Raw genomic sequence first — 27,432 nt, forward strand, 5'->3', positions numbered from 1 at the left:
TTGATTAAGCCCACCTACAGGCCCACATTAATGTTTTGTGGAGTAAGCACTGTGTTCTGCTTTCCAGAGAACAAAGACTTGATTTCCCCATACGGGGAATCGGCTACATCCCTCCTGATATTTATCTATCCATATACCTGTGAAAAATGTCAAAGCTTTATGCTTTAGCTCTTTGAGGTTAGGGCAAGTGCACATTGACCAGTGACAACATTGAGAATGTCTTGTTCTCAGTGCACCCCCCACCCCCCACCCCCCCATACTGTACCAGCCAGTTCCTTAGTGGACTTTGCAGTGTCACAACCCGTTAAAATCTGCAGTGTTCTGTAATTCTGAGGGGCAAGACTGCCACATAAAATGCCAGCGTCCACCATGTCAATCACGTCGTAGCGTAGCTTAGGGCGATGTTATTTCGATCGATACCTGTCATTTTTTTCAGCGCCAGCCCTGCACGGGGCACAGCAGGATCGCGGCGGGCGGGCGAACGGCGAAATTTTCCGGGAACACTCCCGCGATAATAAACGCCGTATTTCTGTCGCGTTGTAATACCGCGGGACGTCGCGCCGTAAATAGCGAGCTGATAATAAAGATAAATAACAGCGGTTTCCAGCCAAGGCTTCAGAAGTGGCAAGAGGAAATGTTTGATTAACGCCGGAGAGACGTTTCGGAACCCGAATGGAACATCACCCCGCCCCCCCCCCCCCCCCCCCCCCTCCTGCAAGCCCATAAGTCTGGATAAAGGAAGAAATTTTAAAATCGTCTGCCGCGGAAACTTATTCGCGCGGGAGGGCTGTAATCACCGCTGCTAACAAAGTTAGCGAGTAGACTGGGATCCGAAAAGACCCGTTGATTATTCCAAACTCTTTATGGCGGGAAGTGAAACATTTTGTATAATTCAGAGATATTTCATTTTTCAATTACGCTCGCAGGACCTCACGCAAATGAGCTAGCCCAGTACATGTTGTGCTCTGCTTTTTGAAAACGACTGAGGGTAATTTTCTCCCAATGTGTTCTAAATCAGATCAAGGCCGACGATTATGCCAAATTGACAATAATATATCGTGTTAATTTAACTCTTGTAGAGTTTATACAAGACCGAGAAGGAAAGTGTATCAGAACTGAGCTAACTTTGAATTTTGAATGCTTTACTGTGTATGTACTGTACACACAATGAAAATGCAAATATAAACCAAAGGTAACTGTACACAAAACTTCTAGAATCTGTTTCTGTTGCTGCCTCATTATGTCTATGTCTGGCACTGTTCAAGGTAGTTTTCGATACGTATTTTTAAACAACTATTTTATGCTTGTTCCTCCTTTCTCCCTCAGCTTTGAATGACCAATCGTATGTGTGTGTGTGTGTGTGTGTGTGTGTCAGCGCTCATTTGCTGAACAGGTGGACTTGCAGACACTCATTCGACCAGTAGGGGTCACTGGTGAGCGATGAGACTCTGTTATCCTGGCCGACTGAAATGCTTATCGTTGGAAACACTAGAACCAATTATGCTTAATTATTATTGGGCTCCACTTGACTGCAGGCCAAAGTCGGCACGACAACAGTGGATTCATTGCCAGTCCATCATTTCACTAGAGCGGTGCTTTAACGGGATGACTCACACAGCAGTCTCCTCCAGACAAGCATTTCTGTTTGTTTTCCGATGATTTTGCATGGGCATTTTTCATTCTTTCATACGTCTGATTCCCTCCTGTCTCCAAGCTTATTTCAACATTAAAATCGGTCGCAGTTTTGCAGTCTTTTTTGTAATCTCCCATTTCCATCAATTCACGGTAAATTTATTTTTTTAAAAGTAAAGCCAGAAATGTCCTGCGTATTATAGGGGTCATAAATTCACAGGCGGTGACACACTAAACTTTTTATGTGTAATTGCATTTGCATTTCCTGCCTCTTTCCCGTATTTATTTATTAAGCTTTATTTAACCGGGAAGGTTAACGGAGAGCTCGTTGCCTGTTTACTCTGTGATGATGGGGACGAAGTGGCAATTGTGAATTTGAACTTTATAGGGGAAAGATTGGGTTGCCAGATTGAGGTCTGGTAATCAATGTACAGGGTTCAAAGCCCCCCCTTAGAACCCCTCCTCTTTGGATGAGCACCATGGGATCTTTAATAAACAACAGTGAATCAGGACCTCGGTAAAATCGCTCATTTAAAAGATGGTGTCTCCAGCAGCACTGCTTCCAGTGTATTCTCATCACAACTGTTCTTGGTCCAGAGATCAGACGGTTAAATATAAATTATTCATTTTATGCTCTAACGCATTGTTTTTTAATAACATATAATGAACTACTTGCGCTTGTTATTGGTTGGTAATCAAACAAAATTTTGTTGTATGTCGTGTTGTGTGTTTGGTCAAATTTAGGTAATTGGACGTCCACCGTCTGCTTGCTTCCATGTCTACTTCCATTGCGCTTAATATTGCTTTCTTTAAACGATCGAGAATAAATTGTTTGTTTGCCCTCATAAGCCTGTATTTACAAGAGAAAAACGAACAATGTATTCTAGATCAATTAAAGAATGCAATATTGTGTCCGATGGAAGCAGACATAGATAAGAGGTTATTTCCAAAGCAATAATACAAATTCCAACCAAACCATGCCTCTCTTTATATGATATGCTTAAAAGCTGCTGCTACACAGGGTTTAGCAAGCAATATAAAAGTAGTAAAACATACACAAAGAAACCAGGGGAGGGAAATAGATTCACATTAATGAGTAATAAGAACCTTGTAGATTTTCACCTGTGAAATTAATGTTTCCAAATGGTTTGAGGTAAAAAGTCACCCCGAGGTGTAGTAACTCTGCCTTTGTGGAAACGTCTCCCTTCCTTCCTCCCTCTCCTGCTTCTTTGTTATTATTCTCTTAATATCTTGCTGTTGTTGAAAATTTATTTTTGAGCAGTGCACTTTCAGCCCATTCCTGGGTGGACAGGCTCCAGTAGAAGGCATTACGGATTCGTCTGTCAGACATGGGAAACATTCAGCCCGTCTATACAACAAAATGTTTACTGTTAGATATGGTGGTGAAGGATTATGTCCGATCCCACTTTACTCATGTGAACTCAGTTAGCGTTGAATTAATGCTCAGCATTTTACTACTTAAGTTTCTCATTTTTCTTGAGGTCTAAAGCGTATATGCAGGACTGTAGTGTCCAATTTGTTAAACACAATAATTGTCTTTGGATACTGACAGTTTACATCTTGAAGAGAGATAAAAAAATTTTTTTTAAAGGGATTGCAATGTAAATATTTTGTGGGGAAACTGTTACTTCTTGAAACCCAGTTAGTATTTGTCTGATTATATGTATGTATACATTATATTTAATACATCCAATTCTACTACTACTACTACTACTAATAATAATAATAATAATAAGAAGAAGAAGAAGAAGAAGAAGAAGAAAAAGAAAATGATTATATTATTATTTTAACATAACATAAGATAACGACTAGAACAGACCATTCAGCCAAACAATGCTCACCATTTTCTTGACTAAATTAGGGAAATGTTGTAATGCATCTTTCTTTGGTAGCCAGCCATCAATAACTGCAAGCAGTTATCATCTTTTTTTTAATATTGGAAAATATGTACCTTCAGAGCCTGCATTTTAAGTGATATCGTTTGTATATTGATCTGCATGTATGCTGTCAGCAGAAATAATTCAGCTCAATTCTCATTGGTTGCACAAGTTCAGGATGTTCTTTCACAGTCACTTCCAGTTAATAAAATTGTGCCTTTCTGATTGGGTCATTTTTTACCATACGTTACATGTTAACCCATTGCATTGTGGATGAAATTAGCATATTCGTTGCAATACAAAAGGTCAGCTGGGAGCTTATCATCTTCAGTTGAGCATGTCTAGGCTGGTGTAACCAGCTTAACACCTGCCAGAGCCAGTTAGATACGGAAGCTAGCTGGAAACCAAGCTGCATTTTCTTATGCTAGTGTAGCCAGCCTTAGCTTCTTTAAACCATGCGCAGCTTTGAATTGAACGATTTGAATTGATATGCTAGCTGTATTACACTACGACAACTGCTCGATCACTCCCAGCTAGCTGCTTCCTCACCCACTCTGTCCTGTTTTTGCCAGGGGATGAAATAGCTACGCTCAGCGCGTAATGGCCTTATGTTATATAATTACATTGATTTTTACAGTTTTTTGCTGTGAAGGGTTGATCTAAAAATGTTTGTACATCTTCATACATCTGATATTACATAGCATGAGGGTGGCTGAGATTACTCCAAGTAAATGGTTGGTAAAAAAGTAGAAGGCCTAAGACAAGTTCAAAGCTACTGTATAATCCTTGAACTGCTCTTTTAGATTGTTTTCTTCAAAGGATTTTTTTCTCTCATGGTAGTGCACAAACAAACAATACACTTGAATTTCTGGACACAATACAATCCAGTAAAGTTTTTTATAATTACCATTTTTAAGTTGTTTGAGGATGGGTTTTCAGATATGTTGAAACCTGATGACCAAAAACGCTTATTTTCAGAGTGTTCCAGAGTATCTTTAAGTGACGTACTTGGATTGAAATTGTTTGTCTGGTAATCATCGCGAGTTTAAAGTTAATCTATTAAACACAGCAGGAGCATTTTATTGCCTTTTGGCCTATATCCCCAAGCCATTACACAATCTATTGGAGCATTAAGACGGGCAAGAAACTAAAGTGAAAAAGGGGAAATTATTCAGAACTTTTTCTTTTTCCAGGTTTAGATTCAAAACAAGAAACAAAAAACGGAAAGGGCCACTTTTCATCCACGCCGTTGTCCTTCGAATAGGTTTTGTGAGGACATATCGTCATTAATGGACCATTCAGTCGCGCGGTCAGATTCAATTTCTGACATGTTATTGCAGAGATGGAGTTCCATTAACACTCATTGCTTTTCTCCACCAGATGCAACTTTAGGACCACCCTAAGAATTTGAAGACCAGTTGTTGTTTTTTTTTTTTTATATACATATTAGTCACGCATTTTGAGAATGGGCAAAATTGGCCCTTGTGCTCACGCGGTAAAGAGGAAATAGGAAATATGGAGTCCGTTACCGGTTTCCCTTCTTCTTCTTTCTTTTTTTTTTTTACCCCACTATCAAATGGTGGTTTAATGAACAAAGGAAAGTGGAGTCCTTCAATGTTATTGCCGCCAAATGCATTGTGTTGGTTAGTCGTGCGCACGAAACTGAAAGGGACTTAATTGTCCAATGAGGTAGAACTCTAATGGCCAGTACAAAAGGATCCTTTCTCATTGAAAATGTAAACAAGAAACTAGAAACTTCTAAGGCACAACTAGTGCTCAAGTTAAAAGGCTGACTTTTTTTGTTTTCGATTTTGCATGGCTCTGCAAATTCGTTATCGCCGATACTTTAAAATGGCGTCTCTGAGACTCTGAAATCTAAAAAATACAATGATTTGGAAACAGTAGGCCTACTTGTAGTGGGTCACATGCGGCATCCATATTACCTTCATGAAAGCTACATAGTGTGTTATAATCTATTTCATAAGCATACATGTGCTATAACAAGCTTAGAACAGTCATAAATGTCATAATGCAAATCGGTGCATAATCGGTGTCATAATCTTAGATCAACTGTTGTTGATAGTAATGTGAATATATGCTAGGGTTGCAGCCACTACATAGCGCTACTGACAAATCTTCTGTTGTAATTCATAACATTTATAATCTCCGTGTGCATTTTCAGCTGTTGGAAGAGTCCCAGAGAGTCCAGGAAGAAAAAAAACACAGATGAAATGAGAAACTGCAGGCAAAGATGGAGGTAAATTTTTTTTTAAAAGACAACATTCCTGTGAAACCTCTTGCAGTGGCACACAGTGAAGGAGTCTACTGAAACAGGTATGGTGGCTAAAGACACTACGCTTGTATTTGCGGACAGCTTACTTAGCCGCAGTGTTTTTTGTTTACTCCCAGCCTCATGAAAACATTATGACATGGGCCTGATAAAGAAGAAAGAAGTAAAAAGTTAGCCATCTCTCTGAGGAAGTTCAGACATTAGACAAATTGTATTTGTCCTAAAACCTTAATTTTGGTTTTATAACCTTTATTAACACTCCGTAGTTTCCTTATAATTCATTAATAAGCAAACACAGCACTGCTTAAAAGATTACATAATACACACTATATAAAATGATATTCTTAGATTGTTTTTAACATGAACCTTCTTGAAAATGCATAGAGATTGATTGTGTATAAGTGATCTATGTGTTGTGTTATTAAGGTGTTATACATGCTTTATAATGGCTTTATAAATATACTTTGCGTGATGTGTGACCACAGTGAGGTCCAGATTTGAGCAACACAATGGCTACAGATGGGCTAAATATTTGTCACCAATGGGCAATAATTAATCTGCTCAAAATTTATGATGGCATTTATTCCACATTCTAATGATTCTCGCATTAAAAAGCACATAAAAGTTACACATTATTGAAACCACTCCATGCCCTTTTCCTCAAATAAGTTTTGTTCTCTTCATATATAGTCCACCTGCATTATAGCCAACTTATACCCAGAACATAAAGCTAGCTAGCTAATAATGAACACCATATATTAACATACTGATTATTAGCAAGTTACATTAACGTATAACAGGCTAAATATTTAGCATCAGCTAGTTAGCTAACTGGCTGAAAGGGAGTCTAATTCTTCCCTTAAGGTACTGGGGAAAGCAGTAAAAAAGTTATGGCCGTACGCAGTGTAGGGCCAATAACAGCATAGCTCAATTTCACAACTCTGTGGAGTCGTTATGAAGTAATAAAATTCGTATAGAAAATGAATCATATTCATTAACGTACTCCCTTGTTTGTAAGCCCGTTCTGTTTTGTTTTTTTTGTATAGACTTGCCTGCTCATTAATATTTAAACAGAAAAAAAGCATTCATCAGCATGTATGTTTATGCATTTATATAATGTTTTCAACTGTAATTCATAAACCAGTGTATTCTCTGCTGCAGATGGCCATGCTTCAAAGCTTCATGTGATGCTGGCAACTTCTGAGCCATTCAACTGTAGTCTTGGCTTCTACACTATCTGGGACATGCAGTAAAAAAAATCATAAATGTGTCCCTCTGCATTAGAGGATACAAAGTTCTGTTTGGATCAGCGTTTACTTTGTATTATGCATTTTAATCAATCAACCAATCAACCAGTCAATCAGTCAGTCAATCAATCAGTCACCACTTAATTAAAAGAAGTGACAGGTGTTCAATATGAGCGAACCCTGAGGAAGAGGACACCAGTGCACCCTGGACGAGCGGCCCCATAAATGCTGAAAACGTCCAACCAAGCACCTTTCCCTGGGTTTTTAAATTTTTTATTTCCCCGCCCCCGAGGCGGTTCCCCTGGGGTGTGCTGTCATGAGAGCCTTCGGCGTCCTCCGGGCCGCTCGGCCCGTCCGTGGCAGGGGAGTCCCACCGGTCTGCGGGCCGCCAAAACTCGCGCCCGTCATTTGTATGCAAGGCTCGTCTCCGCCATGAGAGAGAGAGGGGGACGGGGGGGGACGGGGGGGGGACGGAGCATGATCAGGGAGGGGGGTGGGAGGGGAAGAGAGAGAGGGGAGGGGAGGGGGGCGCAAAGACAGTATTTTATTCACGCTTGCCAGTATTATGGGGCTGAGAGAGAGATTCACATTATCGTAATGTGAAAGTCAGCGCAGTGAGATGATGATGCCCCGGAGCCAGCCCGCTGATTGGCTGCCGAGCTGTATTTATAAATGGGGTGCCAAGTTCACTCTTAGTTCAGAGCGGGGTCTCGCCTCGGCGACCGCGTTCAGCCGCTGAGCGATGGCACCGCGCACAATCGATCCTGCCTTAACTTCGGTCAGCGGCCGAAAAAAAGGAGGAGAAGAAGAAGAAGAAGAAAAAAAGAAACGATTAGAGGTGCTGAGCGCTCGAGCGGAATTTGGGCATTACTGACCGTTTTGAAAATATTCGTTCGTTGCGCCGTCAAAAAAGGGAGTTACATCGACTAAAGACCGACAGGCTCGAATTGTGTTGTAAATATAAATGAGAGAAACACATCAAAGCAAAGGAGTGAAATGTGTCCAGCGATAGAACCCCCCCCCCACCCCACCCCGTGAGAAATGCGTAATGCCCTCATAAGAGGGGAATTCATAAATGTCCGTCTCTTATGTCTGTTAATAACAAGTGACGCGCTGTTATGTTCCACTGAGAAGAAAAAAAAACAACCATCGCCCTATTACGGATTACGCAAGTTGCCCTGGGTATTGGGTTGGAAATCGTATTTACGAATGCTTGTGAATAACATGGCTACTGGCTAGCACCGGCTTATGTACCAATGAAACACTCAGGCTCCATCCAATTAAGACACGGGAGAGAAGGTGTGGATTTAGATGAAATTTCTCGTGGCAGAGCTTTATGAGACTATTTATGTGTTTTCTGGAGTCGTTCCATAGATGGATGTTCCGGCTTGGCAACATAAATAGACTAATGCGATATGTAAAACAAGTCCATAAGCCTTCCTGCTGATCACTGACCCTGAGTTCTGGAACTGTTGGGGGTTTCGGAGCGTGATGATTGCATTCTGACTAAATAGAGCATGGCAGTTTTTTTTTTTTGTTTTTTTTTTTTTACACAGTGCCATCCTGAGCCTGTGATCTCAGTGGCAGAAAGCGATCGGCCTATCAAACCCTGAAGACACGTCCTGTGCCTTTCCTTTCCCCCCAATGAGGGAAAACAGATTCAATTACATGGCAAACAAGCCTTCATCCTAATCACACACTTACACACGCGCACAGAGAGGGCAGAAATAAAGAGAGGGGAAGAGAGAGAGAGAGGGAGAGAGAGAGAGAGAGAGAGGGGCCCACGTCTATGAGGCTGAGGGCTTGTAGGAGGGGAAGCTGAGAGGGGAAGAGACGGCGAGGGGGAGAGAGAGGCAGAAGCGATCGGCGGCGATGGCTCATTATGTTTGTAACGAGGCCGGTTAACGCCTGCTTGACCGTTTCACCCGGCTCCTGCCGGCGAAGTTTCATCAATTACGCGCGCGACTCCGCACGCGCGGACGCCAACGGGCTCGCGGCTGGCGGCTGGCGGGAGAGGAGAACTCCCGGGTGCTCGTGCGGGGGAAGTGGGGGGGGGGCGGGGGGGGGGGGAGGGGCGGGCTGGGGGAGACCCGGACGGTTTGGCGGACGCGGGACGCGGTGTCCTGACGAGAGCCGCGATGAGCGTCGTGCGATGGGGACTGCACTCTATTCGTGGTCCTACTGTGTGACACCACCGACCGTGACAGACTGAAAGCTAATAGTTACATAGAAGCCTTCACATGGTCCCCCCCCCTTTTTTTATTTTTTTTAGATCTGACATAAAGTCTCGCATTTGTGGGTGCAGTCGCCTCCAGTGGACGTGGTCGGAGCTTCACAAGCCAAAGAAAGTACCGTCATCACTTAAAATGACTTAATAAAAGCGATCGGCATGTGGCTCAGCGTTCCTGCTAATTGCTACGCTGTGAACACTGAAGGAACGGCTGCAGAAATATGCCTCAGCACCTGGAATTAGAAAATATATATATATATATATAAAATAAAAAGAAAAAACAGTAAAAGTAATGATACAGGAATCTGTGGTGCTGTTCTGTGTCCCACTAAACTAGACTCAGCACTTTTTGTCACCTGTTTGTGGCTGCTGATATATTATTACCTTTAAGTTTTTGGAGTGATGCAGAGCTGCAATTAGAGCTGGTTAATGAGAGAGGACTGGGCGAGCCCGCCTTTCTTCAGCAGATATTACCCCCGGAGATTAGCCCCCTTCCCCCACCCCCCCCACCCCACTGCACTTTATCCCAAAATCAACTTATTTTTTTTTTCCCTGACTAGCGTCTTCTTCCCCCACCATCCCCCACCGCATGTTTTATTTGCACACAGTTTTGTGCAGAGAAAGTTTCGGTGATGTCGGTCGGGCCGTCCCCTTCGGCTGCTGTTTTAGCACAGGGATGCGACCCCCCCATGATCTGGTGTCCAATCCGAAACAGGCCGGTGCCGGTGCCGACTGTGGCTAGCAGCCTCGCTGGGAAACGCGTAGCCTAGCCGTGCCCAGGGAGGAAGGGATTCGGTCAGATGGGTCTGCCGTTCGCCGTGGCTCTCCAGTGACCCCTGCTGGTCAGCCGGGTGTCAGCGGTCTGGTTGAAGTGCGTTCTTCCATCTCCTGTTTTCGCAGCCTCACCTTATGCACTGTAGAGTGAACAGACACAGAGGTTTGAGATCAGGTGTTTTGGAGGATAGTATGTTCTTGCCTGCACTCTTCCCAATTCACTGCAGAAGATGTGTGAATTTAATTTGCATTCGCCAGCCACACAACTGAATGGAATTTGGAATTGTAAATAATTGGGAGAAAATGGGGGGGGGGGGGGGGGGGGAAACATATAAAAAGAGGGGAAAATCTTAGGCCACTGTTGCCTCAAAAATAAATAAAGTCGTCCATAGCATTATATAAACACGGATCTGTGTCTCGTACCATTGCGTTTCAGAGACGACGCGTCTCAGCCTGTCTCCGACCCTCTTCGGCCTTCCGGGACCGCGCGAGAGCACGGCGGCTCTGTCTTACGGAGAGACTCCATAAGAGCCAGGGAAGCCCCGGCGATGTGATGAGCTCGCTGTTCCAGCGTGTAGAACGCCTGCCGTAAAAGACGCGCGGCGGGGTTTAGCGGCCGGCGGGACCAGGCCGATCTCTCATTCGGGGGGGAGGGGGGGGGATGCACAGAGAGGCAGGAAGTGGGGAGGAATTTCGCCGTGCTGCCCCCCCCCCCCATCCCGAAGGGCTGGAGGAGGAGACAGGGTGCTGAGCGCAGCACACCTCGTGGCGCAATAACAGATGAGCTTTTAATTGCCCCCGCGGAACACCTCTCCGTCTCCGCCGCGCCCGCGCTGGAGGAGCTGGCCAGGTTTTCCGCCAGATTGCATCATGTTATCCAGAGCGCCTCGGTGAGCCGCACTCCGCGCTGAAATAAATAAACAAATAAACAAATAAATAAATAAGCACGACAAAATATCGGCATTCAGATGTTTTAATAAACAAAATGTGAAAAAAAATAATAAAATGGAGAATCTAAAAATATTGATCACATAATTCCACTCGGTGTAGCTGCGTTTTAATTGCGGCCCAAATATTTACGCCAATGCCAAGTAAACACGGAGTTATCCTGCAATCGTCAGTGCTTATGGGAAAAATATTCTATAATGTGCAATTATTCCACAGGTAAGGAAACTCTGGCGTCATATCTTGTAATGTTGTAAAAAAAAAAAAAAAAAAAAAAAAAAAAAAAAAGACTATGGCTGAAATAGAGTCATAAATTAGCATCGTAGATTAAAGACGTTCAACCCAACAAAGTACATTACGAAATAAGAAGATTTCTTCGTTTATACACTACTTCCCCATATGGCTGCTGTCACTGCAACTCGTACAGAAATGTTAATGTTGACCGTGCTAAGGTAGTGGAACAGTGCAGGGTCATTTTAAATTGTGTTAAACTTGCTTCTTCACTACATCCGAGAAGATTTTTTGTATTTTTTGCCCCAGTTTGCAGTGAAGAACTGTGGTATACCGTAGCTATGCAGGCTGCATTTTGGAGGCTGTATCAGAAGGACTTTCTTGTGAGCGGTGGTATGTTCAGTGGTGTGACTTTCAGGAAAGCTGTGAGACAATTTTAGCCCGTGGGCCCTTATTTACAAACGTTTCCAATTTGCAATTCATACACATTGAGGGAAATGCTTAATTTCATGGCCGTTATTCAACTCAGTTCATTAATTAAGGAAAAAAAAAACTGCTTTCTAATCTCCACATGCCCACCCTCTTGTTCTTGATGAGCTTTCTTCAGGAGTAATTGAGCCTGTTAATTAGATTGAATTAGAGTATAATTATTATGGTGCCCAAAGCCTAGAGAAAATACATTTTTCACAAGGGTTCCACTCAGACGTTGTCATGACTCCTCGCAGTGTATACCCTCAAACCGTCTTTGATGTCCCAACTGCCATTTACACATAAAACGGATTAAATGGCAGCGCTTTAATTCCCTCCTTTGCTCACCATGAGAACCCTTTTGACATTCTCTCTCCCCCTCCCTTTCTTTCTCTCTCTCTCTGTCTCTTTCCCTCTTCCTCTCTCACCCTCTCCCTCCCTCTCTTTCTCTCCCTCCATCTCTCTCTCTCCCTCTTCCTCTCTCTCTCTCCCTCCCTCTCTCCCCGTCTCCCCCCCTCTCCCTCCCTCTCTCTCTTCTTCTCCCTTTCTCTCTCTCTCTGTCTCTTCCCCCCCGCTCCCCGGTCTGGCACAGGCTGCAGTTTAAAGTCGTGTATTTCAGTACAATTAAGCGCCCTTCCCCTCCTTCCTGCTCACACTTCATAGTATATTACTGGAGGAGCGCATTTGTCTTGTTTATACCCCCCTTGCAGTCGGTGGTTTATCCTTTGCTATATCACGTTTTTATGACCTTTCTGTAAACCGCCGTTTATCAAAAGATTGCCTCGGTTTGAGAAATGTGGATTGTTTTGCTCCTTCCGTTTCGCAGACATGCAAATGCAGGTGCAGGGAAATGGGAAAAAACAAACATGCATGCGCATACGCATTCATAAACATGCATACGCTCACACATACAGAAACATGCATGCGCACACACACATGCAGAAACATGCATGCGCTCACACATACAGAAACATGCATGCGCACACACACATGCAGAAACATGCATGCGCTCACACATACAGAAACATGTATGTACACACACATACAGAAACATGCATGCGCTCACACACATGCAGAAACATGCATACGCACATGCACATCAATGCATATGAGCATGTAACTATGTCCACACACACAGTACACACACACACAGCTTGTCAGTGTGAAGCTTTTCAACACAGATGGAATGCTTGGAATTCCAGAGACTTATAGAGTAAATATTCAGATACACGCGTTTTGTTTTTCATACAGTAATTAAGAATGTCCGGTGTAATCTCATAAGGATGTGTCTAAACAGCAGTAATTAGGAGATGCAATACTTGCTTACACTTACAGACGAAATGCCTTGCATTTCCACTGAACTGATCCCATGTGGGTCCGTTCTTGTTATCTATTATGTTTTTGTAGACGATTAAAAGCTTATACATCTAGTTATATTCTTAGTATTACTCTGCATATCAGTGCATCGGTATGAATTGAATCCCTATAATGTAATCTGCTCTGATGGGGAGAAACAGCTCAGATAAATCCTTGCTGTGCCAAGTACGCACCCTTGCCATGCAAACTCTCCCTGCCAGCCCTCTGGCCGATGCCAGTTATGCCCTCAGCGTGGCCCCCCCCCCCCCCCCCCCCCCCCCCGTCTGGCAGAAGCGGGTGCGTGATTACAGACCGCCGGACCAGCGGGGGCCGAGATTCACGGGCGTATTTCACCGTAAAGACGGACGGACGGACGGACGGACGGACGGACGGAGTTCGCCATCTCCCCTCTGCGCCTCGCGCGAGGTCTGAGCCTGAGACTAGGCCTGAATAATTCAGCGGCGCCATTACCGGCGGCGCCCTGTTCTCCTGGATACGGTGGGAAACGTGTCGCGGGCAGGAGGAGGAGGAGGAGGAGGATGATGTCGTCGTGACGACGGAAATGAAGATGGCGACGGGGGAAAAACGTTAATGCGGCGGGGGGGGGGGGGGGGGGGTTAGGGTGGCGGGGGGTAAGACATCCTGGAGGAGCTCGCTGTTGATTCGCGCAGCTAAATCTTGGGAAATGAATGGATGGAGCCATTGTGGGTTGTGTGTGTGGACGTGTGGGCATGTGTGCGTGCGTGCGAGTGTGTGTGTGTGTGTGTGTGAATATATTATATATATATATTTAAATATGTATAAAAGTGGGTTTCTCCTTGGTTTGGGGCAGTGTGCTAACTGCTGTTTCTGGGCTGCAACATAAAAACACCCATCAGGTTTGCTCATAAATATGTAAAGGAGGAGGAGGGGGAAAAATAAGGCTTGTAAATCATGGTTTTATGAATATGAGGGAGCCAGGGGGAGATCTATCCCTCGACTGTTTAATAACGTTTGGGCGAAAAATTAGGCTTCTGATGCCACTCTCGCCTCGCCTCTCCTCTCCACGGAGAAACGCCGGGAGGGAGGGGGATCGCCCGAAATGAGCCTGGCGCTGGGACGGGGGGCGAGGATCTGAGAAACCCGCGCGTCTGAGCCGTCTGCCGCTCGCAGCCTGAAAGCAGGGGCGGCAGTGTGGTATAATGGGTAAGGAGTCGGTCTCGTAACCTGAAGGTCGTAGGTTCGATTCCCAGGTAGGACACTGCCGTTGTACCCCTGAGCAAGGGGTGCTTAGCCTGCATTGCATTCAGTATATATCCAGCTGTGTAAATGGATGCTATCTGGATAAGAGTGTCTGCTAAGTGCCTGTAATGTAATGTAAAGCAGGGAACAGAGGAGGGAAAATGCAGGATATGCTCTGAAAAGCTAACGGTTCTCCATGGTTACGTAACGGTGTGGGGCGCATTTTCGTGGCAGGTTTGAGGTGCACTCGTACCCTTAGTAGAAGGCCAGGTTGGTCAGTTGTTACTCAATGGGAAAATGTTCCCTCCACGAGCTCCTCAAGACAGGTGTCTTTCAAGACAGGACTACCCAGTGTATTTTCTACGCCACTGTGTGTACAGGCCGTACTGGGCCACCAAAATCATGGCCCGCCTCCCTAATAAATAACATTATTAAATAACACTATTAACATTAAATAACTTTACGTCAGTTGTTTCCATCCATCCGCCACGGCCGAGGATGTGATTCAGAAACATGGGCTGCTCTGCCGGCGCCCCGCGCATCTCCCTGAATCTGTTTGGATCGTTCTCCCGGCGTCGGAGGAGAAGTGACTGATGTCGGAGTGATTAATGGCTCTCTCCTGAATGACCCTCAAGAAAAGTCAAACGTTATTGCATCACAGAGCGGGAAGTCTGTTGAGCGGAGTAACGCCCTGGGCGGCCGGGAAGGCTCCAAGCGGCTCCATAACTTTGTCCCAATTACCGCCAGACGCATGAACGCGTTTATTAAAACGCACAAATAAACGCAGTCATAACCGGGTGTGTTACTCGGGCGAACGAAGGAGCTGGGGAACGGGTACCCTCGGTTGTGACGGCTTCGTTGAAGTTTCCACGTTGTCGGACGGAAGATTTATTCAGGGGTCCGAGCGCATGACAATAAAATAAATACAGAGATTTTTTTTTAGGACGTATCCAACACGGACCGCCAACTGACAACTTAACTGTCAACATAACGTACTACATCTCGCCGGGAGTACGGAGAGAGTAATTTAATATTCTTATACAATTTCAAGCATCTAAATGAACAGCGCCTCGATATTTCAGCTTTTGGCAAGGCCTATCAATATGGCTTCGGCTGCTGCAGTTTCCTTGCAGAAAAAAAATGTGAACGGAATGCAGCCTCCTTCAAAACAAAAGTGATTCATTCTGATATTAGTTGCTGTTTATTAAAAATCGGCTCCTGATGCAAGCTGCATAAGCATGCAGACGGAGTGGGGAAGAATAATATACAAATTATAATGCTATTCCATCTCTTTAATATTTCCTAAATTGCACACCCACAGCTCTTATGAGGATGAAAGAGATGTTTACATCTTTATAGTATGCTTAAATGCAACCTTATTCAAGTGATTCATAAAAAGATCAAATTTCTTGTATAAATTATACAATGTGATAATCAAAGCAACCCCAATGCATTCCAGCATTAGAGATAAAAATAAATAAATAAAAATGACAATGTGACATGCGTCTAGGGTTTGAAATGGAAATCAGATTGATATAAAACAGAATAAATCAAAACAGATAGCTTCACTGGCCTGAAACGCGAATAGATTAAAAATCATCATTTTACTCATGCAGGTCTTTAGTTGAGTTCCCCCCCCAACCCCCCATATCACCACCACCCCCCCATTTACCGAATGTTGTCATTTTTCCTCCCTGTCATTTCCTTTAGACAGAAGGGGAGCAGTTTACCATATGATAACGTCTTAAGACAGAATAAAAATGAGGCGGGCTTTAAAAAAATAAATAAAATAAATAAAAAACATGTAAAAAGAACTGCTCGGATAGAGGAGGAAGTGTGGACAGGAACCCAGGCTTAGACAACAGTGTCGTGGAATGAACAGCTCAGCTGGGAACAGTGCAGACCGAAGATCAGCATATGGAGACAAGCAGCAGTGATCAGGGGGATCAGCAATTCAGAAGACCCGACAGAGTAGTGGCTCAGATGGAAGAGCAGGGTTAATGAATGAGCAGCACGGATCAGGAGCGCACAGCTCCAGTCCTGGAGTGCCAGTGTGTTTTCCTGGTTTTTGTTCCAGCCAAGTAACCTGGCGTAGTTTTCTGAGCAGATGTATACACCAAGCGTGTACACACTGCATTCACAATGTAGCGCAGTAAAATGCCTCCACCAAGGGAATTTGCACTGTCTGCTGCAGCATCTGACAATTAAAATAAATTACTTTTTTTTAAATTTAATAATTAATAACAGAAGCTGGCACAAAATCCTGAAACAGGTTTTCCGTCATTGTGCAATCCTGGATTAGACGGAGGAAAAGTAACCGTCGACAAAAGAATAGCAGAGAGAGAAGAACTTAATAGACGGAGGGAACAGTTTAACAAATGTGCTTGACACAATCGGTCATTTTACACGCCCCTCTGTTTCTGCAAAATCTGAATATTTTTTTATTTTATTTCTGGAAAGGAGACAACCTTACAGAGCTTACAGCGGCAGCATAAACTTTTTATCAGACAATATCTGTGAGAATTAAGAGCAAGGCTCTATACATGGAGGTAGCTGTGCCTCTCTGTCTATGAGCAATATTAGGTAAGTCAGCTACAGCAATATTATAGCTAAAGCTGCAGCTATTTAAACAGACAAAAATAAAAATTCCGCTTCGGATGCAGAAGTGCGAATGTTGTCTAGGTCAACAGAGCGAGGCTGAAGTGGGGCAGGTACGGGGCAGTGCACACCTGTCCGTCCGCAGCGCCTCAGTTTGCGTGTTATTTTTCCCCTCTGTGATCCTGACCTTCTCCCCGTTTCCTCACGTCCCAGGACCCCCCCCCCCCAGCTTAACGTGCGGTCAGGGGGGCCGCAGTGTTATCCTAGGAATCCGGTGTCAGTGACCTTGGGACCCTGCCGAAATCCCCGCTCCCCTTTGAGAGAGGGAGGGGTACGGTCGTAAAAGTGAGTGACGGAATTTCGATATCGAGAAACGCGTACGTGCGTACGTGTCTCGGCGAGCGTTAGCGAAAGGTTTTGGCGCGGAGAGAAGTTTGACCGTTGACTTCATCAAAGAAAGCTATCGTGCGGACCCTGTGTCCGTTAGCTTTGAAGTGATAAGTACCGCCTGCTATGGCAGCACAATGATCAATAGTGTGAATGGCAAAAAGTTTGTGTGTGTGTGTATGCATGTGTGTGCGAGTGTGTGTGTGTGTCATGTGTCTTTAGGAAAGGGGTGTGGATTAGTCTTGGTGGATTTCTCTGCAAAAACATATTAGGACAATCATACAAAGACATAAATTGACTGATGACTGTTATCATACAAAAAAAAAGATCAAACCATAAATAACAAATGCACATTTCTCGAGACCAGGAAAGGACTGCCAAATGATCTTTTTGACCCCCTCAGTAAAATATAGTAAAGGATTTTAAATGCCAGCATATACAAAGGATCTCCATCTCTCCCGAACGTGAAATTCAAACATCCAGAGGTTTACGACCAGGTCACGGGAATTTTACTTGGCGCACCCGACCTTTTTTGAGAACACGCTTTTGTATCAATAAGAAGACTTAGCAGAGCTGCGCCACTGATGCTAAAATGCTGCACCTGTTCCACAGCACACATGCAAGATTAACTATTTTTAAGTCTGTGCCTCTGCCACATGTTAAATGTAAGCGTGGTCCGCTGTGATTCTCCAAAAGCCCTGTTGAACATGGGAAATTTTGATGGGTTCAGGATTATTATTAGTTCAACTCTAACAGAGTACATAGGTCCATTGGGGAACCATATGTACTCTGTAAAAGTTGATTCAACACTGAATATTAACTGTGTCCTCTAAACATACAAGCACAGGACACATGAGACCTTGAAAAACTTCGTAAACCAGTCTGTTCTGATACAGCTGCCCTCCGCTTTGCTGGACGAAGTTAAAATGACTGACCTGTGAATGTATAAAATACACAGGAAGCAAAAATATATCTGGTATGTATAAAGCCCGGTCTGAATAAATAATTCTTACATTCAAGACATGTAACTTATTTGGTAATGTTTATTAATGACGCTTAATCGGGGCTCTAAATTAAATGAACTGTGAGGATTTAATCGTGAGCAGGCTGAGGTTGTCTGTTTTTCGGAACCTTCGCCTGTAACGGGACTCTGCTGGGCGGGAGCAGTACCCAGTGATGCCGAAGCTTCGAAACGCTCGTTGGTTTTGGACGGCTTCGCTGGCGAGAGCTCTGTTTAGCAGAGGGCTTCCGGCCAAAGGAACGAGGCTTGTCGAAACCCGCCCCCCCCCCCCTTCCCGGCTCGTAAACAAACGCTGATGATTACATTTCTGTTTGGATGGGCATCGGACGGGCACGGTGGCTCAGGACGGCCCTCTTAAGCCCCGCCCACACAGGCTCCCCGGTGATGAGCAGAGCAGTTTAGCTTGAAAAGGAGGCTCTCCGAGCTTTGAAGGTCACAGTCAAGGTCATAGAACTAGTCAAGAGAAAGGACCAAAATCTCTTATATGTGTAACAGAGGTAAAGACTCATGAGAGTGCCTGATTTCCCCCCAAAACACCAGAAAGATATTTCAGTCACAGGTGTCTCACAGGCTAATTGATGGATCAGAAGGTGTCACCTGATCACAGTCAGTTGACACGTTTAATAATCCCCACCGTTCAGTGACACTGACAAAAACTCAAACTAAACAAAGACTTTGGAATGGGGGGGGGGGGGTCAGAGGAGGAATTTGGACTGTGATGGTTCAATGTATCCGTTTCAGTTTCGGTCCATCAGAATGTTTGATCTCGTGGAGAAAATTCGGAGACCCCCCCAAAGCCCCCCGTACGACTGGGCCCAGTTTTGACCCGAATCGGGTGTCTCAGGGAGCGCCGGGGATCAGGTCATGTGTCGGGGATCGCGCTTGGCTCGGCAGCTGATGCAACACGGGCGGCGTCCTCCGCGACTTGGGGGTGACCCAGGAGGGATATCTGCATCTTAGCGACGCGTTTCCTCGGTGAGCAAAGGGATAACACTAACACGCCGTTGTTATCATTCCGTGGCATGTGTCTGAGGAAAAGCACTCCAAGCTGTTTAAAGAAAATCAATGTTGCATTAGCTTCTGCGGTGTCTTAATACTAACATTTCTCTTTTTTTGAAGGGAGAGGGGGCGGGAGGCGGGAGGCGGGAGGCGGGGGAGGGGGGGAAGGTTAGAGCTGAAAAAACCTGACGCTTACTGACTGCGACTGCGACTGCGACTGCGTCTGCGACTGCTCGTGTACGTTCGCGTGAGGAGAAGGAACGGCGCATAAAACGCACGCTTTATCCAGTGCGAAGACAGAATTTCTCCAGCGCCTCGAGCTGCTGGAGGATCGATGGCAGCCGGAGGGAAATGGATGAGGCTGTTTGACCCTCCAAACAAACTGGCGCAGAGCTGTCTAACCAGGGCTCATCGTACAGTTAATCTAGAAAACGCATTACTGACAGCGCAATTACCCGTTTACACATCACATCATACCGGTTGTGTTTAACGCCGCTATCTGGTAACCTTAGCCTGTATATGGATTTCAGTTTCTTCGATGTCAGAAATTTTACTGTGCCATGGTTTTCCTCCACCGTGAACTCATTTTTATTTATTTTTCTTTGGATGAATACGCAGAGGAAATGTGTTTAAAAAGCTCAGTTCCATGCAGAAATCTATGAGTGCCTCATAAAAAAAAATAATAATAAAAACGGCTGACCGGAGTACTCAGTACTCTTGTAGACAGGAAGCCCTTTAATTCTTTTAACCCAACCTGGGCTTGCCAGCCAGCCCCATGAAAATTATTTAGACATACAAAACATACAACAACAACAAAAAAAGGTGATAAATCTGCGTTATCTCCAGGAGAAAAGAAGAAAAGAAAGAAGAAGGAGAAGAAGGAAAAAAATAAAATCAGCCGCGGGGTATGGGAAAGGTCCGGTCGCGCCTGTTAGAGGTGTGTTTGTATTTGGGGCGGAGTACGGCTTGTTCCCCCGCTCAGAGGGGTTAATGTGTCGCGCCCCGGGGCGGAGATTGAGTTACAGCGGGCCGAGCGAAAAGGTCAGGCCCGCGCCGCCGCGTTCGCCCCGGAGCTGGGCCCCGCTCTCCAGCCGGGTCGTTTGAGTGAGTCCGGCCCGGTGGAGGCTGTTTGTTTATCGGTGTTGTTTTTTGAAATGCTGGGCAGGAGCGCACCCCGAAGCGTATGTGATACCCCCCCCGTAAAGACCTGTACCAAGCAGTTCAGCTTCTTCTCAAAAAAAAAAAAAAAATATGGAAAATGAACAGCAGGATTTTATGCAGTCTTTTCAGCATGATGTGATAACATGCATTTTTTTGGTGTATGCTTTACTTTAATAATGGAAGGTTATGTTTTTATAAAGGTGTAAAAATCAGCATTATAATAATGTTTAAGGTCTGTGGTTTTCAAGGCCGGATTAAATATAAATGAATTGTTTTGGTTCTGTTTCTTTCTTATTTTGCTTTATTATTTTCTTCCAGGTGTGGCCTAACAGAAATACCCAGTTTAGTTTAGCTCAGGTTTGGTACAGTTATTGCTCATAGTGCATACATGTGTGTAAAATAAGTCAGTATACCTTAACTGCCCAGATCTGAAAAATCAGATTTCACACCTCAGTTGCCTCACCCATCGTGTCTACATCCGATCTCATAATTTTACATTCATGGATTTTTGGACGTGTGTAAACAGCCTAGCCGTAGTCCGTAAATACCTAAACATGGTCGCTGCTTCGGGTTGATCAACTCTCCACTGAATTATCAGATTTTTTTTTTTTTTCGTCTGATTTTTTTCTTCTCGTTTTCAGCTGGGTATTGGACCGTCGGTTTTTATTAAATATTCTCCAGCGCAGAAGTGGCGAGGCGCGCCCATCGCAGGTCTCGGGCACGTTCGTTTGCCCGCGTCAGTCAATAAGGCTAATAACCCTCACTCGCTCATCTCGCTTCTGGGATTTATTTTTCTTCTTCAGGCGCGGATCTGTAGATCTGTCGGCCATGACGGCGAGTCCGCGGGTGTGTCCAACAGCGTCCTGTTGGCTAAACGCTTCTGTTGTTCTCGGTGTGTGTACGATTACGTTTCTTCTAAACAGGATTCCCGCCTGCATTTTGAATAAATTAGGCTGATAGTTGCCGCTTTTATCAAAGATTGTTATGTGCTTGCACTGTGATCCATAAATCTAAGAAACCCAGATGTTCAGCTTAAAAGCCTTGTTGGTTAACTCTGGTTTAACTTGTTTTGAAAGTTCATACTAAAGTACTGAGCATATAAAGAATCTTTGATATGCGTAAATTGTGAAATCCAATCCTACAATTGATTCCATAATTCTTTGATTTAATTTTCCAAAAAATGGCCTGCACCTTTCTAAAAGACATACATGCATATTATATGTTTTGCAGAGAAATCCACCAAGAATAATGCAGACCCCCTTCCCAAACATATACATGCACATTCTCTCTCACACACACACACACACACACACACAGGCACACACAGGCACACATACGTGCAAGCAAACACAAGTATATATGCATGGACACGCACACACATACATGCAGGCAAGCACATACACACACACAAACATGCACACATACACATAGGCAAGCACACACACACACACACACACATACATACATACATACACACACATACATGTTGGCTAGCACAAGTATACACACACCACACACACACACACACAACCCAAATGATAGAGAAATATTTTATGTCTCAGGCATTCCCCCATTGTAATTCACCCCGATTCGGTGCACTGTGCATTGATTGGAGATTGAATTCCCCCTTCAAATGATCATCCAGGGTCCTCTGTCTGAGGCTGACATAAGCCTTGAGCTTTGCTGAGGCTAAATTATGCCTCTGTCTCTCCTCCACCCCTACCTCTCACTCATTAAAGCACAGGTGCTGATACAAGCACAAAATCCTGCTCGCATCACCATCTTTTACCCCCCCCCCCCACCCTCACTCACCCTACCCCGTCAGAGAGAGGCAGGCGGGTGGGCGGGGGGTCAAATTTCCCTCAGTCTCTATTCGAACTTCACGAAGGAGTGCAGCTAGTCAAACAAAAAAACCCGACAGTCTGTTTTACGACCAGTGTGATACAGGCAACGAAACATTCCGTCGAACGATTTAATTTTTTTTGCTTCTGCTTGTCTGTCTGTCTGTTTGTTTGTTTGTTTGTTTGTCTCAGCAATCGCGGTTGTTGCAGACCTCGCCTTTTTAGACTGAAAACACGCCCAGCACAGCTTCCAGGAGCAGAAGCCTGGCAGCCACCTCGTCTTATGTCATCAATATTCTCTTATATAAATGTCAGCTGTGCCATTTTACTTATATCTATTCCCCACACTCCTGATTACATTATCTCCTTGCCTCTCCCCCTCTCTCTCTCTCTCTCTCTATCTCTCTCTCTCTCAGTCCATGTCTGTCTTCCTCTTTTGTTCTGTCTTTCTCTCCCTCTTTCTCTCTGTCCATCTCTCCATCTCTCTCTTTCTGTACCCCTCACTCTCCTACTCTCTCTCTCTCACTCTATAGCTGTCTTTCTCTTTCCTTCTGTCTTGCTCTCCCTCTCTCCCTTTTCTCTCTGTCCCTGTCTCTCCACCTCTCTCTCTTTTGCTCTCCCTCTCTCTGCCCCCCCTCTCTCTCTTTCTCTCTCTCTGTACCCCCTCTCTCTCCATCTCTCCCTCTCTCAGCCCCTCTCTCTCTCCATCTCTCTCTCTCCCTGCCCCCCCCCCCTCCTCTCTCTCTGTACCCCCCTCCTCTCTCCCCCTCTACCTCTCTTAACTCTCCTCCTGGTAATGTGTCAATAGCCTGCCTCCATGAAACAAGTCAATTTTCTGCCGGCTTGGCAGCAGAATAAATCTCTGTGCTTTCCGGAGGAGCTCGGCTGTTTTTAAAGGGGAGCGGGCGCGTGCTCGCGCCCTTGACTGAACGGGAGTGATTTCTCGCCCTGTTGTTTTTTTTTGTTGTTTTTTTTTTTTCCCTCTCTCTCTTTTTTTCTCTCTCAGAGAGGGATGGAACGCAGTTTCCCCTTAAACTTGGCTTCCAGTGATGACACCCCCCCCCCTCCATCCCCCATTCCCCCCCGCCCCCCCCCCCCCCCCCCCCCCCCCCCCCCCCCCCCCCCCCGCCCATATCTGTTTCACTCGCTTTGGCTTAAACGGCAGAAGGAGGCTTCTCTCCGACCGGCTGCCCCCCCCGGCCGCCTGGGGGCTCCTCTGCTTTTTTAGGGAGTGGATATTGTGTTGGTGATAAATTACCAGTGGTTTGTTGGAAGAAAAAAAATAATAAATAAAATTTTTTTTTGTTGTTGTTGTTGCTGCTGAAAGAAACGGTTAGATTTTCCCGGGAGTTGATGTAGGGGAAACTGACATCCAATTTCAAAAAATGAAGACGGTTTTGAGACGACGGTATTGTCGAACATGTCAATTTCCTGATTGTGTCCTTGTAAAATCCATAGGTTTTTTTTTTTTCTGTTATGTTTTTTGTAGCCTTTTTTCACGATAGTGATCAGACTATTTGGGTGCTGTATTCCTGGCCATTCAATATGAACCCCAGCCAATTAGCTGATTGGGTCCTGTTTGTGGATCCTTAACAGATCTACTCGCCATTTAAGGATTTACACGCCAACAGATAAAAATTCTACAAATGTGCCCGGCCAATAACAATGTCACGTGACTGACCGTGTATTTTAACAGAATTGGTTCCTCGTAGTGTCACTAAATGGTCCGCAGTCCCTAGGTGTCTGTTAAAATATTAGAAAAACACACAAGCAAAAAAAAAAAACCCCCCTATGTTCAGAGTCAGACTGGCCGTCTGAGAATTCGGGCCAATGCCAAATGCTCTGGCCCACTTTTCGATCACCTAGTATGTGTGTCATATCAAAATAAGCGCCACTTCAGTGCAGGTTTGACAGTCGCATAGAAACTAAATGAATGACTGTAGCACCCAGCACCCAGCCGTGGTGAAGACCTAATCTGGGATTCATCGCAAGCAGAAAAAAAAAATGGCTTAAATATGCTGCTGGTGACACCCTGAGCACAGGGAGGACTGACTCTGTGCTTAACGTGCACAGTTCCTGTGGGTGTATTTCCTGTCTGATTAAAATTGTCAGGGTTTGGTTCGGGAGCACAACAGGAGCCCCCCGTAGCAACAGGGCATTAAAGGCAATTACCTTTAATAACGTGATATATCGAAAGATCGGGCCGTGGCACCCGCCATTCGCTAAAAAAAAAAAAAAAACGAAACGGGAAAAAAAAAAACCCGCTAGCTTTTAATAAGGCTGTATAAATGAAGCTGTGCTGCCTTTTCCGGGCTGTAAGCAGCACAGGTTGTCCCTTTGTTCACCCTGGCCCTTCGTTTTAAACACAGCGGGCAGGGAATTGTCAGTGCGCTCAAATTAACTGCAAAACGGAGCAAATGCTCTTTTCTGACCCACCCCCCCACTTGTATCCAAAATCAAACCATTTTACAGTTTGCAGACAAAACAGAGCTTCAGAGAGCAGCACAGGCTACAAACGTTGGGGAACAAAAAAAAACAAACAAAACAAAAAAAAACGCGGGGAGTATTTCAAATGAATTGATCCAGAATCTTTGCTCACGCCGGAGCAAGAATGCGTAAATCTCATCACGGGATTGGGCTGCGCACAGATTTAATTACATCCATCAATAACGTTTAGGCTCATTTAACCCTATAAATGATTAAGACAATTCTGTTGCGCTACTTAAATAATTTACTTGGGCTTATATGTAAAGTGAAGAATTTCTTTCAACTTCGACCATTTACAATGGAAGGGGGGGGGGGGGGGGGGGGGAACTACCTAGTGCAATGTTATTTGAAAGTGTTTCATCATGTGACCTGAATGTGTTTGCTCAAGTTCATGAGCTCAGGGGGTTTTATAACCCACCACCAAGGGGCAGTAGAGCAAGGTCCTCACTGTGATGAGGCTTATTGTATCCTATTGTAGCGCTGTGTGTGTGTGTGCGTGTGTATTCATGTGTCTGCATTTGTGTGTGTGCATGCATGTTTGTGTGTGTGTGTGTGTGCGTGTGTGTGCGTGTGTCTGCATTTGTGTGTGTGTGTGTGTGCGTGTGTGCAGATGCGTCTGTGTGTGTGTGCGTGTGTATTCATGTGTCTGCATTTGTGTGTGTGCATGCATGTTTGTGTGTGTGCGGATGTGTATGTGTGTGCGTGTCTGTGTGTGTGTGTGTGTGTGTCTGTGTGTGTGTATGCATGTGTGTTTGTGTGTTTGTACATGTGTGAGTGTCTGTGTGTGTGTGTGTGTGTGTGTGTGTGTGCGCATGTGTGTGTATATATACTGTGTGTGTGTTTATGTGTGTGTTTTTGTGTGTGGGTACACATGCAAGCATACATCATATTGTATGAGGTGATATTGAGAGCGGGTTTGAAAATGGATTGGACCTGTATTATGGTGCCCCATAAAGAATTACATTTGTATTCATTCAGAAACATATTAATGCAAACATAAAACCTGAAACTAATTTTCGGAAAAACTCTTTGGAGAAAATAAGACACTCGAAAGGAACAACGTTGTATTTCAGGGCGAAGCAACTGACCAACTGCGCTGCTAAACATTGACCTTTTCTTTCAATTATGTGAAGGTCAAAGGTCGGATCCCTGCTCCGTGCTTTTCGCCCCAGGTTTTCGGTTATTTCAAACAGTGATTCATGAAGAGGCCGGGCGAGATAAGCGCTTCAAATGAGTTTAAGAGCGATGAAATTGGGAAGTTTTGATTTTTATTTGTCATTGCTGTGAAGGAAACGGAAAATTGGATGGGGGGTCACATCGTCAAGCCAAGCGAGGAGAGCAGTATCTGAAACACAGCGCAGTTAAGGGTAACATGCGTTGATTCAAATGTTGTCCAATTAAAACATTTACATATCCTATAAATAGTTTCTTTATATGGGTAGATTTTTTTTCCATTTTGTCTGTTCATTTTTATACCACATACCTGGAAAAGAATATATATTATTTTCTTACAACTATTATATTTTTTTGTAATGGCAAGGTTTAAAATTTTAATTACCTGAATCATCACTTTTATTAACTATTGAAATTTAGTAATATATTTATCTTTAATTTTATTTCTTAAAAGTTTTTCCACATCGTGATACTGTTTGTATCCAGACATAAAATAAATTTAGCCGTAAAATTATGCTCAGTCAGCAGGAAAAAAAAAAAGAAAAAGAAAAAAGGAGAGACATGATCTTTAATTAAAAAATACAAAACGCCTGCGTGTTCAGACAGGCACGGTGTCAGCATCAGTTAAACAAATTCTTTGTCAAATCCGGGAGGTGACCCGATTCCGATTTCTTATTCATACGCGCCCGGCCTCATAAAGACATCAAACTAAGAATACACGAGGGGTCATTATTGCCTTTGCCCGCCGCTAACCCCCGCCATGATGAGGCTAATTCTTGTTTCCTGCGCGCGGGACACACTCGGGGGAGAGACTCGACTCAATGGCTCCCACTTGACCTGGGCCGCCCCCCTCGCCCCCCCCCCCCCCTCCCCCTCCCCGCGGGGGGTCCGAGCTGACAGCTGAATGGGAGCGGGGCTAATGTCTTCACGAGCCATTTTCATAACAATGGCGGCATATGCTGGCGTATGTGTCGGGCCCACGGACGTGGCAGTCGCCATATTCCGCCAAGCTGGAGCACCAGGTGCTTCATATTAAACCCGCCGATTGGCGACAAATCATTTACTGACGGTGAAGGATGGCCTTCGCGGACCGCGCGGCCCCCGTAGTCTTGGAGATCGCTTCGTTTCGCACTGCGATATTAATGTTTTTTCGTTTGCGCTCGCATAGCTATTTTGCCGTTGTGTAACTTCAGCGAAAGGATCGAGGCAAAAAAAAAAAAAAAGAAACGAAAAGAAAATTAAAGGTCGATTTAAATTTGAATATTCTTTAATCTAATTGCTCCATCGCAACTTAACTTTCTTTTTTTTTTTTTTTTACCCCTACGAGAACTCAATTACAAATTAATTGGCCTACAAATGAGATTAAACTCGTTCATTAATAAACTCCGAGCGTTCTCGATTCAATAGACGAATTGAGCTCATCTAGTTTAAGTGGTAACAACGTTGCACTGGAAAAAAAAAAAAAAAAAGTCT

At 44.5% G+C, this 27,432-nt stretch overlaps 1 protein-coding gene across 11 annotated transcripts in view; it reads left to right on the top strand.

Annotated features, from left to right (window-relative positions):
• The window catches only part of LOC118217707 (T-cell leukemia homeobox protein 1-like), a 97,310-nt gene that overhangs the window by 27,689 nt on the left and 42,189 nt on the right, over positions 1–27,432 (top strand). For all 11 annotated transcript variants that reach the window (XR_004763272.1, XR_004763279.1, XR_004763274.1 and 8 more), the window contains one exon: positions 5,713–5,787. The gene's annotated coding sequence lies outside the window, so the exon portion shown is untranslated. The remainder of the gene's footprint in view (positions 1–5,712; positions 5,788–27,432) is intronic.

Source organism: Anguilla anguilla, chromosome 2 (assembly GCF_013347855.1).
Source record: "Anguilla anguilla isolate fAngAng1 chromosome 2, fAngAng1.pri, whole genome shotgun sequence".
NCBI lineage: Eukaryota > Metazoa > Chordata > Actinopteri > Anguilliformes > Anguillidae > Anguilla > Anguilla anguilla.